General features: G+C 49.4%; 1 protein-coding gene across 1 annotated transcript in view; it reads right to left on the bottom strand.

The window, feature by feature from the left end:
- TCF20 (transcription factor 20) overlaps positions 1 to 13,795 on the bottom strand; it is an 84,445-nt gene extending 70,650 nt beyond the window's left edge. The window contains exon 1 of the mRNA XM_079773562.1: positions 13,664 to 13,795. The gene's annotated coding sequence lies outside the window, so the exon portion shown is untranslated. The remainder of the gene's footprint in view (positions 1 to 13,663) is intronic.
- Between the last annotated feature and the right edge of the window lie 758 nt (positions 13,796 to 14,553).

The raw sequence follows: 14,553 nt of genomic DNA, 5'->3' as shown, positions 1-14,553 counted from the left end.
CTTCCAGCCCTCCCATCCTTCCCACCTCCACCTCTCCTCTCACAATCAGAACACATCTCTCAACCACATATCACACCCTTCTTCACAAAACCTGTTCCACTCAGGAGAACCAAGTAGGTTGGCCCATATTCAAGGCCCATCACCAAGCTATTCCCACCTCACTGTCAGCCTACACTCCCTCCTGACTGGCCCTTCCTGGTAATCTCCGGTCCCTCTAAGGACTTGTGCTTTGCTATGTAATGTGTCATATACTTCAGAGCCATGGCTCTTGAAGGCCCCACTCATCCACATGACTCTCCCCAATCCATCTTTCTAGGTCCTACTCCCATGTCCCCTTCTCCCCCACAGCCTGCTCCGATATTCTCCCCACCTGGAGGAATGCCTCTTCCCCAGTTCTCTCCTGGAACTCTGGCCACACCCCTATTACAGCCTATAGATCCTATGTAGACTTTACAAATGTTAACTGTCCATGTGTGACTCTCCCACAGACACTAAACTCCAGGGAAGGCGTGTGTTATTTATTTTTATACTTCTTGTGCCTAGCACAGTATACACTTAGCAATGTTGTCTGAAATGAAATTTTCTTTTTCTTGTATTTTCTCTGATGTGTCATTCTCATAGGCTTCATTTCCTGTGTACCTTATCTTTAGGGGTAGCCAACTTTCAGCACTTTGCTGGCCAATACAACAAAATTTTAAAGTTTTTTTTTTCTAAAAGAGATAAATGATACAGGCTGCATCATTATTAAAGTCCTTCACTCCAACTCTGATTTCTCCTATTCAGTATGTCAGAACTTAAATCTCCTTCCACAAAGATTTCTTCAACTAAAAGAAAATTAAGGTTCTACTACTATGATATTTAAACTCAGGTATCTACTACAGGAAAAACATAGCATTAAATTCAATGCAACATGTTTATTTTTCCTTATGTTTGTTCACTCATGTACAGGTTAGGTTCCTATCAATCTGTTTAGGTTCATTTATACTGACTGTATGTTTAATTGATAGGAGTTGTTTGGCTGGAATCTTGAGGGCATGTTCTCCATACCTCTGCCATCAAGTAGAAACTATGGAACACAAGAGAGTCTAATTTGTTGTTCTAAAACTCTCCAGGAGGGCCCAGTCGGTGTGGCTCAGTGGTTGAGCATCGACCTAGAAAACCAAGAAGTCATGGTTTGATTCCCGGTCAGGGTTGCTCGATCACCAGTAGGGGATGTGCAAGAGGCAGTCGGTCCATGATGTTTCTATCTCTGTATCTCTCTCCCTTCTGCTTTCTAAAATAAATATGAACATATTTAAAAGATAAAACTCTTACCCTAGCCCCATGGTTGGCAAACTGCGGCTTGTGAGCCACATGCAGCTCTTTGGCCCCTTGAGTGTGGCTCTTCCACAAAATAACACGGCCTGGATGAGTCTATTTTGAAGAAGTGGCATTAGAAGAAGTTTAAGTTTAAAATACTTGGCTCTCAAAAGAAATTTCAATCATTGTACTGTTGACATTTGACTCTGCTGACTAATGAGTTTGCCGACCACTGCCCTAGCCAGTTTGGCTCAGTGGATAGAGTGTCAGCCAATGAACCAAAAGGTCCCGGGTTCGATTCCGGTCAAGGACATGTACCTTGGTTGAAGGTTCCTCCCTGGCCTGGGTCCTGGTTGAGGCTTGTGCAGGAGGCAACCCATCGATGTTTCACATCGATGTTTCTGTCTTTCATGCTTTCTAAAAATCAATGGAAAAATATCCTCGGGTGAGGATTAACAAAAAAATAAAGAGAGAAAAAAAAAACTCCGCGGGAAGAATTCCCAGCTTTCTTCATAGGGCAGAGAGTTCCTTCGTTTGTGCACCTCTGACACTTAATACCCCATCCAACCTCATCTACTGTCTTCCTTCTGGGAGATGAGGAAGAGCCATCACTCTAACATACCCTAAGACCCTCATCAACTCAGTGCTCTGAATACTTTACCAGGCTAAATGACCTAAGTTCTTGGCCTGATACTGCCTCTGAATGTTTTCCTTATCCTTCAACCATTTTACTCACTCACAGGAAAGCTCTGCAAGTTTTCTAAAAATCCAAATTTAACATTACTTTAACACCTACTATGGGAAAGGGACATGAAGATTAACAAGGCATGGTAGCCATCTAAGAATAGAGAAACTGGGGTGAAATAGATACATTCTATATTACTGTAATATGCAGATGAGGATAGATAGAGGAGGAAGACAGGGCATTCCAGAGAAGAGGGTCAGGGGCAAAAGGGTGCATTCACTCTCAATGCACTCACAGGCCACGTGCCAGTTCTGGGGCTATAAAATAAAACAAAACAAAACACAGTCTTGACCACAAGGACCTTAGAGCCTTGGGCAGTGGTGTTAAAAAATATTTTCCAGTTTTTCCAGCACAAATCTTACGCAGATTCCCAAAAGATAAGAGAGCGATGACGAGAGCTGCTCGGGCTGGACTTGGAAAGAGGATGATGACTCCCATCTCTTGTGCCCTGGCCAGGCCACCTGGGACCCAGATGCCTCTGCAGACCTGGGACAGCCCAGCTCTCAGGGAGTAAGAGTGACTCCCACTTCTCTGTGATGTTTTGATACAACACCTAACACAGTGAATGCTATAAAGCACTGGTTTAATAAAACCTGAGAGCTGTACAATAATGTACAAGTCACTGGTCCAATGCACAGGGACGGCAGAGGCTGATGGGAAAGGAGTGGAACTGCCAGACATGAGGCAGGAAAAGCGGAGTTCAAATCACTGGAATCCAAAACTAGACAAAGAATTGCAAAGGTCTGACCAGTTCTCAAAAATTCCAGGAAGAGGAAGAAAGCTCATCTTAACTACTTTTCCCCTTTCCCTGTGGCTCGTTTCCTTAGTTGGCTCTATCTGCTTGCCACAGCAGTCTCCCCAAATCTCCCCTCCATTCTTCCAGCTTCCAACCTCACTCCTGTCCTGGGCAGAGTGCCTTCACAGACACAGACAAGCAGCCCTTGCCTTCCCACCCCAGGCCCATCTGCTTCTGCCCGCGCACCTCTGCTTTCCTCTGGGAGGGGGGTTCTTACTATCCAAAGCCAGTCCCCTGGATGGACTTGGGCCCCAGGTTCTCCAGGAAGGTCCTCAATCCAGCACTCTCAGGCTCCTTCCCACCTCAATTTACACAGGCTCAAGGTTCTCTCCTCTTTTTTAAAAAATGTCTTCTCTTGACTCCAGATTCTCCCTGCAGCTCCTTTTTATTTACCAAACTTTAGGAAGGTTTGACTCCAAACTCATTGTCTCCACTTCTTCACCTCCTTTTCTCATCAATAAACATACAACTACTGGGCTTCAGTCACCCCCTCCCCCCCAACCACATACCTCAGCACTGCTGGCTGCTGCCTCCGACCTGAAACGCTTTCTTTCCTCATGCCACACATCTGGGTTTTCCTCCTACCCTGTCAGGTTGCATCCTCTCTGCTCTTTAAATGCCACCCTGCCCCCTTAAATGTTCACATTCCTCAGAGTTTTGTCCTGACCCTCTGAGCACTAGTCATTATTAGCAACAAGAACACAACTGAAAGGGTGGGGTGGGTGGCGCCTACAACTCCAGAACCTTCTTGGGCCTGAGCTCTGTAAAGTCCCTGTCACTGGCGGGAGACGCCCATCACTCAGATAGGAAAAAAGGAAGCACTTCGCCAGAAGTCTTGACTGTCCTTCTCCCTCACAAATCCACCTCCTCAACCGGTCTCATCCCATCACCGCCAGGCCATCCTCAATACCTTCTTAGTCAGTACTTATGACCCCCTCTGTACAAGAAGTACACAGCAGTGAACAAGAAGCCAAGCTTCATCCTAGAGGGAGGAGATAGGCAACAAATAAAAGACAAGATGATTTCAGATGGTGATCAAAGTTATGAATAAAATAAAGCAGGGTAAGGTGATGGGGCACTACTATAGGCCAGGGTGGTGGGGGTAGAGGAGTGTGTCGGTCAGAAAACACCTCTTGGAGGAGGACACATTTAAACTGAACCTGAAAGACAAAACAAAAACAAGTTCCCCAGGGATTTGGGAGGTAGAGTGCTCCTGGCAGAGGGAGGAGCCAAATGTCAAGGTCCTCAGGTAGAAATGAACTTGGGCTGTTGAGAAACAGCAGGAAGGTCAATGAGGTTGGAACTTAAGAAGCAAGGGGAAACCAGGTCAAAGGGGCCCAGAGGGAGGCAGGGGTCAGATGGGCCCTCGTTGGCCACCATGAAAGCGCTGAAAAGCTACTGGAGGGTCAAAGGAAGACAAATGAGATAATCTAACCTGAACGTAAAAGATCCCGTTAGCTGATAAGTGGGAAATGGTTTGGAAAAGGGCAAAATAGGGATTGAAAATACGGAGTTATGATCAATGTGATACTCATCCTTATTACATGTATCAGTAGTTTGTTTCTTTTTATTGCTGAGTGGTCTTTTAGTGAAGAATGTATCAGTCTGTCTATCCATTCTCCGCCTGGTGGGCATCTGAATAAAGCTATGGCCCTGGCCAGGTAGCTCAGTTGGTTGGAATGTCGGCCCAATATGCCAAGGCTGCAGTTTCGATCTCCAATGAATGCACAACTAAATGGAAAAACAAATCGGCATCTCCTAAATCAATGAATAAAAAATTTAAAGCCCAGCCGGCATGGCGCAGGGATTGAGTATTGACCTATGAACCAGGAGGTCATGGTTTGATTCCTGGTCAGGGCACATGCCCAGGTTGCAGGCTCGATCCCCAGTGTGGGGCATGCAGGAGGCAGCCGATCAATGATTCTCTCTCATCATTGATGTTCTATCTCTCTTGCCCTTCTTTTCTGAAACCAATAAAAAATAAAATTAAAATAAATAAAGCTGCTATGAGCATTCTTATACAAGGCCTATTTGTGGACATGTATTTTCATTTCTCTTGCATAAATATCTAAAAATGGAACTTCTCTGTCACAGGGTAGACATATGTTCAACTTTTTAAGAAACTTCCAGTTTTTCGAGTTGTGGCATCATTTTATCGTCTCCTGAGCGTGTAGCTGAGTTCTGGCTGCCTCACGCCTAGCTATTTTACTTGAATACACTCCACCTGTGCCACAACCAAACTCACACTCTTTCAGCAACCTCAAGGGCATTTTTCCTCCTTACCCCACCCCCTTTCCTGCCTGTCTCATGCTGTTTATTCATTCAACAAATATCCTGAAGGATGAGAAAAGTCTGGGATGGCCAGTGTTCTGGGCCAGTGGTCGGCAAACTCATTAGTCAACAGAGCCAAATATCAACAGTACAATTGAAATTTCTTTTGAGAGCCTAATTTTTTAAACTTAAACTTCTTCTAACGCCACTTCTTCAAAATAGACTCGCCCAGGCCGTGGTATTTTGTGGAAGAGCCACACTCAAGGGGCCAAAGAGCCGCATGTGGCTCATGAGCCGCAGTTTGCTGACCACGGTTCTGGGCAGAGGAATTAGCATAGCCTCCGAGGTGGGAAAGAACTTGACGCCTTCAGGGGACCGAGAGGTGAATGTGCTGGAGGACAGCAAGCAAAAGCAGCAGGAGAGAGTCAGAAGTGGGCAGGGGCCCAGGTTTTCAGAGCCTTGTGGGAGATGGCAAGGAGTTTGAATTTTCTTCCAAGTTCTATGAGAAACTGTTAAGAGATTTTAAGTGGAGCAGAGACAGGTAACTCTTAGCTACTCGGGGCAAAGTGAAATGAAGACAGACAGGAGTAGAAATAGGGAGGCCACGGTAGCAACAGGGAGGGAGGCGAGGGGTGGTGGCGAAGAGCAGACAGATTCAGTCAGGTATGGACGCCGCACTGACAGTAACTTGGTGATGGATTAGAAGTGGAGGGTGCTGAGTGAAAAGGAGGAATCTGACCTGAGAAACTGGGTGGAAGACAAAGCCACTTAAGGAGAAGGGAACAAGAGGAGGGGAGAGAGTTTCTGAGGAATCTGTGTTCAGTTTTGGACTGTGACGCTCAAGCTGCTGGTGAGATATTCAAACAGCTGCGTCAAGCAGAAGTTGGAGGAGCTAGGAGAGGTCTGGCTGAAGATACCCATGGGGGGTGGTCAGCTTATGGACAACCACGAAAGCCTGAGGGTATCTGAGAACACTGGGGACAGGGTCCAGAGACCGTCAATGGTCGAGTATAGAGGTGGGAAGAGAGCGGGGAGACAAGTGGGCGATGAGGAAGTGAACAGTCTTCCTTTGAGAGGCCTCCTGTGATCTTTCAAGTCAGGTTTACAAGTCTTTTTTTTTTCTTTCAGAGAAGGGAGAGAGAGAAACATCAATGATGAGAGAGAATTGGCTGCCTCCTGCACACTCCCCAATGGGAATCGAGCCCGCAACCTGTGCATGTGCCCTGACCGGGAATTGAACCATGACCTCCTGGTTCATGGGTCGGCGCTCAACCTCTGAGCCATGCCAGTTGGCAGGGGTACATGTCTTGGTACAGCACCATGTCCTCCGTCAGAGCACTTCTGATATCCCTGTTTAACTGCCTTTCTCTACGGGGCAGATAGTTAAGGGCAGAAAAGCGCTAGGTTCAGCAGGAACCAGGCCTGCTCTGGAGTCCAGTGTGTTTACGGAAAACTACCATCCAATGAGCGTCACCTGTGGGTGGTGCACCCACTGTGTGCTCTTCTTATTTCAGTTCCTTTCCCAACGGCCCTGAGGAAACGGTGGTGCAGGCAAAATGCCCAAGGTCACTGCTAGTAAGTGTCGGAGCCAGACTGAGGCCACACATCTTCCTTCCAATGCTCTGCTGCCTCCATAAAGTGCCCATCACATGGACCTTTACAGAAGAGTGCCACCGGCATACAAAATCTGCCCCCGGTAACTGGCCCACCAGAGCACTGAGGGCAATGTCCAGGGAACCAGCCCTGCTTCTCAAGAATCCCTCCTGTTGTCAGGCACAGCGATAATCCCCAGGCTACCAAAGTAATGCCTCATAGTTAAGGTGCTTCTAAATGTAGAAGTGAAATCCTCCCTGACACAGAAGTCTGGAGGTGAAAATTTAGGACTACTAGGGCCTCAATTAGAATTTTAGAACTCAGGTTTAAGCCACATATAAGAAATTTCCCCCTATATCTGAAGGGCCTTATTCTAACTTCACAACTAATGCTAAATGTGGCAAAGAGCTTCTCCCTGTCATTCATTCTGCACCAAGAAATAATCAGGATGAGATTAGGTCTCAATGGGGCCTAAGAAATCAACACTGCGTCTCTTTGTGAAAGTAACAGTGGTACAATTTTCTCTGTCCATCCTCTGCTTTCAAGATTGATGTGCTCTTTTCCCTGACTTTTTAAAAAAAGAAACCAGCGCCCCTGACTCAACAGTTAGGTACTGCATTTAAAAAAAAATGTTTTATTGATTGATTTGTGTTGGGGGGAGTGGGGAGGGGGAGGGGGGAGAAAGGGAGGAAGGACAGAGGGAGAAGGGGAGAGAGAGGGAGAGGAAGAGGAGGAGAGGAGGAGAGGGAGAGGGAGAGGAGGAGAGGGAGAAGAGGAGAAGGAGAGGGAGAGGAGGAGAGGGAGAGGAGGAGAGGGAGAGGGAGAGGAGGAGAGGGAGAGGAGGAGAGGGAGAGGGAGAGGAGGAGAGGGAGAAGAGGAGAAGGAGAGGGAGAGGAGGAGAGGGAGAGGGGGAGAGAGAGAGAGGGAGAGAGGGAGAGGGAGAGGGAGAGGGAGAGGGAGAGGGGGAGAGGGAGAGGGAGAGAGGGAGAGGGGGAGGGATTTGTTGTTCCACTTATTTATGCATTCGTTGGTTGATTCTTGTATGTGCCCTGACCAGGGATCAACCCTTCCTTCCCCTGGCTGCCGGCACTGCCTTCGCTCCGGACGCTCTAACCAACTGAGCTACCCAGCCAGGGCTTTCCTCTGACTTCTTAAGACTGAGCTACACAGGCTTTTCCCTAAGTGAGTACATTAGCACCCAGAGGCTTCCTTTCTTTTTTCTACCCAAGAGCAACTGCTGACTATCAATCCTCTGGGGAGAGCATGGACTCTGGTAGAAAAGAACAGGGTCCTAGCCTTGAGTCTGTCAGTGTAAAGCAACATAACTTGGGCCAAGTCACCACCTTCTCAGCATCTTTCCTGAGTTGTAGGCAAAGGGCTAAACTAAACAATTTCTTAGGTTTCCTCACATTCTCTATATAATTCTACTAGAGGCCCGATGCACAAAGATTCATGCAAGAATGGGCCTTTCTTCCCCTGGCTGCCGGCACCGCCTTCGCTCCGGACAGAGCCGCCTTTCCACCTTTGCTCCAGCACAGAGCCGCCTTTCTGCCTTCCCGTGCTGCCCAGAGGCCCGGAGCGGCTGGGGCGGTGCAGAACGCCTGCGTCCTGCCCTGGCTGCTTGGCGCCTGTGTATGCAAATTAACCCTCCGTCTTTGTTGGGTTAATTTGCATACTCACTCCTGATTGGCTGATGGACACCACGAAGGTACAGTCAATTTGCATCTTTCTCTTTTATTAGTGTAGATAATCAGAGCACACAGAAAAGGGGGTGAAGCTATGTATGTAGGACGCGGGCCAGCTGGCTGGGAAAGCCTGGGAGGATGAACCCTCTGGGCTATGGGTAAGGAAGCCTGTCTGACCCTGTTGTTTCCGTCCCTGCCAGAGCCCCCACTCTTCCAGCTATCCTGCTTCCCTCAACAGCTCCCCCCTCCACACACATACCCCAGTTCCAATCAGTCACTTTGGATCCTTCATTTGAAACAATACCTAGCACAGTGCCCTGCATACAGATGTCACTAATAGTTGCTGGCTTCACTTGAAGCTTTAACAAAGTGTGATGATTATAACATCCCACTCCAATTCCCCGACAAAGAAACATACACACAACTAAAGGATGTTTCTAATAATGCCTAGCACCCATCAATATTTTCACCCATCTCTACATTTCCGATTGGAACGACTAAAGAAAAGCAGATAACATTCCTCTTTCTTACCCTTTACAATGATCCCTCTTAAGCTCTTTTGAGCTAGGTCCCCACTCACAAAAGCATAAAGATATAAACAGAGGGAAGACTTCAATCAACCCACCTCTATTCTTTGGATTAACTTCTCAAGATGCCCAGGGCTAAAGCAAATTATTTACCTTTATGCCATTCCACCTGTCCCACAGATCAAGTCTGACTGGCCTTCTGGCAGAAAAGGCTTCAGAAGCACGGGCAACTTCATGACTATTCTGAAGTCCCATTCCTGAGTCTCTCTCTTTGTATTCGCTTCATAGCTATTATCACCACCTGACATTCGTATTGACGTACTGGTTACAGTCTGTCTCCAGAGCAGACACCTCTCTTGGCCTCCACTGTGTCTCCCATGCTTAGAACAGTGCCTACAAATACCTACAAATGAAAATTAGAACCCAACACACAGAGAACCTTAATCCATGTTCAAGGATGTCATGTTTAAACATGAAACCATCTTCCCATCAGGCTGACAGTCAAGTATTCCAATGAACTTGCACCCTTTCCTACAGAACAGCTTACAGGTACACACTGCAACACAGATATTTTCCCGTAGCTAACCTTTTTCCCTTAACTTCCCCACAACAAAGCATCAGACATACCAATAAGTCACCTCACAGTTCATCTTCCCGCAGGGCCATGTGCATTCCTTACAAAGCAAACACAGCTCTAATGCAGAAAGTCCTGACTATGTTTGTGGCCGTGACCACCTTTGCACCTACACTGTACCTACACAGGTATTAAAGGGACAACAGCCTAACTAATAATAAAAAAATTATCTAGTCTAAATGCAATGTGCCCAAATCATGCACTATGAAAACCTTATTTTCATTATGGAGTTACCCTTAAAAAAAATATGGGTTTGAACTACGCAGGTCCACTTATATGCAAGTTTTTTTTAATAAATGCTATAAATGTATTATCCTTATGGTTTTCTTAATAACATTCTTTCCTCTAGCTTACTTTATTGTAAGAATACAGTGTATAACACATGTAACATACAAAATATGTGTTTATCAACTGTTTATGTTATTGGTAAAGCTTCTGGCCAACAGTAGGCTATCGGTAAAGTTTTGGGGGAGTCAAAGTTACACATCAGAGGTGGGGAAATCAGTGCCCCAAACCCTGTGTTGAGTCAACTGTATTATATTTCAAATGTGTAACTTTGATGTACAGTTTTGCTCCAATATAACTAGGGTTTTATTGGTTTGCTTTATTTTGTTACCTTTACTTCCACAAAAAGAAAATGAAGGCAGCAGAGTTAGAAGGCTCAGGCAGATCTAATGAGCACTCGGGTGCCTTGAACGCAAGCCCCCAGGAGGAAGAATACCAAAGGCATACTGGGAAAAGGACTGTCTTTTGTAAACACATCGTTTGAGTCCCATCTGGTCAAACTGAGAGCAATCACCAGATAACATGATTCCTGTGCATTATAAACCAGTAACAGATAAGAGATCACTCTTTAAGCTGGTAAAAGAATCCAGCTCAGGACAGAGCTGCAGAAATGGGTATGAAAGAGAAACTTTTTTAGATTAAATCTCAGGTGCACTGGCAAAACGGGCCCGGAATGGGGAAAGTGAAAGTTAAGAAAACTCCAAGGGGCCACTAAACCACTTGGCATAGTCACAAAAATCATGCTTTCCAGTATTTTGTCCAAGTCCAGATTTCAAGACCAACCTACCTCTATCTGATTTTGCCTTAAACAGGCACTGAGCTACACTGGACCTAGTAAAGGCTCTGGAGCCATGCAGAGGATGGTCACACTCAAACCCTGACCACTCACTAGCTCTATGACCTCTCAAAAAAGGAGAAAGGTCTGCTGGGTGGATTTTTTAAGGCAACTTAAAATACCTTGAACACAACCTAGCATATTGAATCTTTACAAAAAACAACACACACACAAATGCTAGCATTCTTCCCATCTGAACCCACCAGAAGTAGTCCAACTCTAATTTCTAGGTCTAAATAGATGAGATTTCAGCTGAATTCCATTCCATACCACTAAAAAGTTATAACACATAAAAGATGTCTCCTGACATCTTAGTACTTTGGCAACCTTCTCTTACATGTATAAACACACAAATTACCTTTGTAGAAAGAAGTTTTATAACTTTTCCTTGTAACAAAATGTAAATATACATTTGATAACTGCTTACAATGTAAGGAACTAAGGTTTTTAAAATTCCATACCAAACAAGGTCATAACTCAGATATCACTGTAAATAAATTGCTTATGTGGGAAACTCCAATAACTGATAGCTACAGAGCTGGCTAAGGGTCTACCTATGTGACAGGCCTGACGTTAACACACAAGAAAAAGTGTACCTCCAAAGTCAGCAGTATGAGCAAACTTCCCAGTGCTGACTTCCGTTTGAAACTGTGTTTGTACAGACTGAATAAAAGAGTGATCTTAGAGAGACTATTACACCTTAGGCACATGTCCTTCAAGCATCATAGTAGTAGAAACTTAGGACAAACAAGACCAACTTCTGGGGCTGATCTAGAAGGACTAACCTGTCAGAAGCATGGCCTAAGGCCCTCACACACCATAAAAATCAGTGAAACTAATTGGGGTTCTTCAACATCTGAGAGGAAGCATACAGCTACCATTAAGGAATAAATTGGGGATGCAAATAATGAGTGCACCCTGAGGTGATAGTTAATTCCACTAGCATGCCATTTCGCAGGACATATATATTATGGAATTCCACTTCATTCCTACTCTGAGAATACTGAAGCCAGAAATCTGAAAGAACTTTCAATAAATCCCTCCCCAATCCACTGCACAGAAAGATCTTGGAATTCCTTGCAGCCAACAACACACGGACCCAAACACACTTGTCACCAAATATACTTGTGCTATATCCACAGCTCCAAGTAGTCAAATGTTCCCTCAAATATTTTTCCTACTAACTTCTTGCTCAAAGACAAAAAAACAAACAAACAAACACAAAAACAAGGCACACTCAGCACAGGCTAGAATACAATATACTTTCTGAGAAGCACAGAACAGCGTCTGGGATTTGAGGGAAAACTACTCTGACTTAGTTTTATGCTCTGTTGGAGAAGTGGCTGGAAGCTAAAAGTGAGTCGGGCTTTCAAAAGCCAGGTAAGGCACGGCCTGCATTTCTGCAGTCAGGAAGCTTCTGGCTAACACAAAAGCAGAAAGGAGAGACCAAAAACAAACAAACAAACAAACAAACAAACACCACACCTGCCCCAAACCCCTGTAACGTCTGCCCTGGAAGGGAGTCCTCATTTAACAGAGGAGGAAATTGGGAGCCTTGAGAGGGTAGGGAACGTGGCCAAGGTTACGGTTTATTGGAGGCAAAGCTGGAAGTAGATTGCTGGTCTCCCAGGTCCAGACGTCAATGCAGTTTCCCACTCCACCAAGCTGCCACCCCATGTAAGATGTTTCATAAAACTCTTCCCTGAAGCTGTTAACATAAGGGTCCAATTATCATCCAAAGATCTCCCCGTTAGATAATAGCTCGAAAATTCCATCCATTTTACAGCAGTTACCAGAGTCATCTAATCTAATCTTTGAAAGGGAAAAAAAGGAAAAAGAAAAGAAAAAAAAAAAAGCCGAGGGAAAGGGGGAGGATCCTAATTTTGAGCTGTCCCCCTGAGGGCAAACTAAAGGTTTCACACCGGCAGACAGTGCTAGTATCCTCAGCCACCAAAACACACAATCATCCCCACCCACAGGCCCGGGAAGGCGGCTGGTCTTCGGCACCGCCCCCACCCAACTCAGTAAATCCTCCTCTCCCGTCCCGGTGCACGGGAGACGGTCCACCTCGCGCCGTGGCCACGGGCAGGGCCAGATCAGCCACCCTCCTTCAACACCACTTTCCCCTCCGCGAGGGAGCAGAAGCTGAGCGCCCCGGGCCCCCAAACGAGCGCCCGCTCGCACGCGGGGACCACGGGACCCCACACCCCGCCCTGCTCCCCCCGCGAGGCAGAAGGAGAAAACCCCACGCAGGAAGTGTGTCCTGCGCTGCGCTCCCCGCCCCGCCCCGGGACCGTGCGCCAGGCCAGCCGCTACCTGCCCTCCGCCCCCAACAGGCGAGCAGCCGCCGCGTCCACATGGCTTCAGGTGTTCGCAGGGCAATAAGCGGCTCCCTGTCCCTGCCGCGGCCGGGGCGCGCTCCGACTCCCGGGAGCCCAGCGCCGCTCCCGCCCGGCCCCTCCCAGCCCCAAGCCCGGCCCTCCGCCCGCCGGCCTCGCCCCCAGCCCGCAGCGAAGCGGCGAGCGCAGCCTGGTCCCCGAGGCGGTCAGGGGCCCCAGGGCCGGCGGCGCTGACCTCGCCGACCCCGGGGCACCGCCCGCTCGCACCCTCCTCCTGGGCACCAGAGACCGCGGCCAGCAGGTACCCTCCCCCCCCGCCCCTCGGCACCTTCGGGCTAGGACGGTGTCCAAGCCCTGAGGGACTCCCAGGCCGGACCGAGACCCCTCACGCCCGGATGCCAGGCCGGGCTCTTCCCCTCAGCAACCCTCGAGGCCAGGCCCCTCCTCTCTGCACTCCGGGTCGGGCCGGGCCATGGCCCCCGGCACCGCGAGTCCCGGCCTCAGAGTCCGGTGGTCTCAGCACTCCCGGTTCGGGCCGGGCAAGTACCTCTGCCCCCAGCCCTCGAGGCCGGACACCCCGGCCCGGCCCCAGCGCCTCAGCCGTAGCCCCAGCGCCTCAGCCCGGACCCTATCCCCATCCCGGGCGGCGGTTACCTGCGGGAGACCCCCGCCCGGTCCCTCGGCCTCGGCCGGGGGCGGGAGGGGAGGGAGCGGCGGCAGGCGGCGCTGCGCGGGGTGGGGGTGGGGGAGCCTCCGCCGCCTCCAGCTCGGGCGCCCGGGCCGGCGGCGGGGCGGGCCGGGGCCGCGGCCTCTCGAGGCTCGCTCCGGCCCGCGCGCTCGCTCCCCGGTCGGGCGCGCCTCAGGGCGGGCTCCCCAGGCGGAGGCCGCGGCCGCCTCGCTGGGGCGGAAAGCCGCTCGATTCGGGATTTTTTCTCTCCATTCTCCCAACACACAGGAAATAACAGAGCGTCAGGTGACGGCGCGCGACCAATGGGGAGGCTCGAGGCCGCGGCGCGCGGGCGGGCGGGAGGGCGCGCGGCGGGGGCGGGGCGTCGGGGGGCGGGGCCGGCGCGCACGCGCGTGCCCACCCGCGTGCGGCGGCGCCGAGGCCTGCGCGCGCCGGGTCGACCCCAGCCCGGCCGCGGGGGTCGCGCGGGGTTCCTCTCGGCGGCCGCGGGGCGCAGCGCGAACGTGTTGCCGCGTGCCCCGTGCCATCTTGGCCCGCAGCTCCCGTCCGTCCGCCTGGCAGTGGTTGCGAGCCAACTTTGCGGGGAGTTAGTGGCCCGGAATCTCTGGAGTCCCTGAGGCCTCCAACCGCAGAATCCCACCCCTGGCCGCCGAGGGAGTCGTCGAACCAGGGCCAGACCTCCTCCTGGTAACCTGTTCTGTAGGGCTGGGCATGGCGGTGGCTCTTGCCTCCAAACGCCCTCAGGGCCCTGCAGGCCCGGTTCCCTTGCCGCCTCCACTTCTTGGCCCCACGTCTCCTTGGATGAATGACTTGGGCCCTCAGTTCCCTTCGCTTTCATTAAAGGAGGAGTGGGGAG

Source organism: Cnephaeus nilssonii (genome assembly GCF_951640355.1).
Source record: "Cnephaeus nilssonii genome assembly, chromosome: 6".
In the NCBI taxonomy this organism is placed as follows: Eukaryota; Metazoa; Chordata; class Mammalia; order Chiroptera; family Vespertilionidae; genus Cnephaeus; species Cnephaeus nilssonii.
Note: the sequence above shows the minus strand (reverse complement) of the source record. Positions and strands in the feature narration are given on the sequence as shown.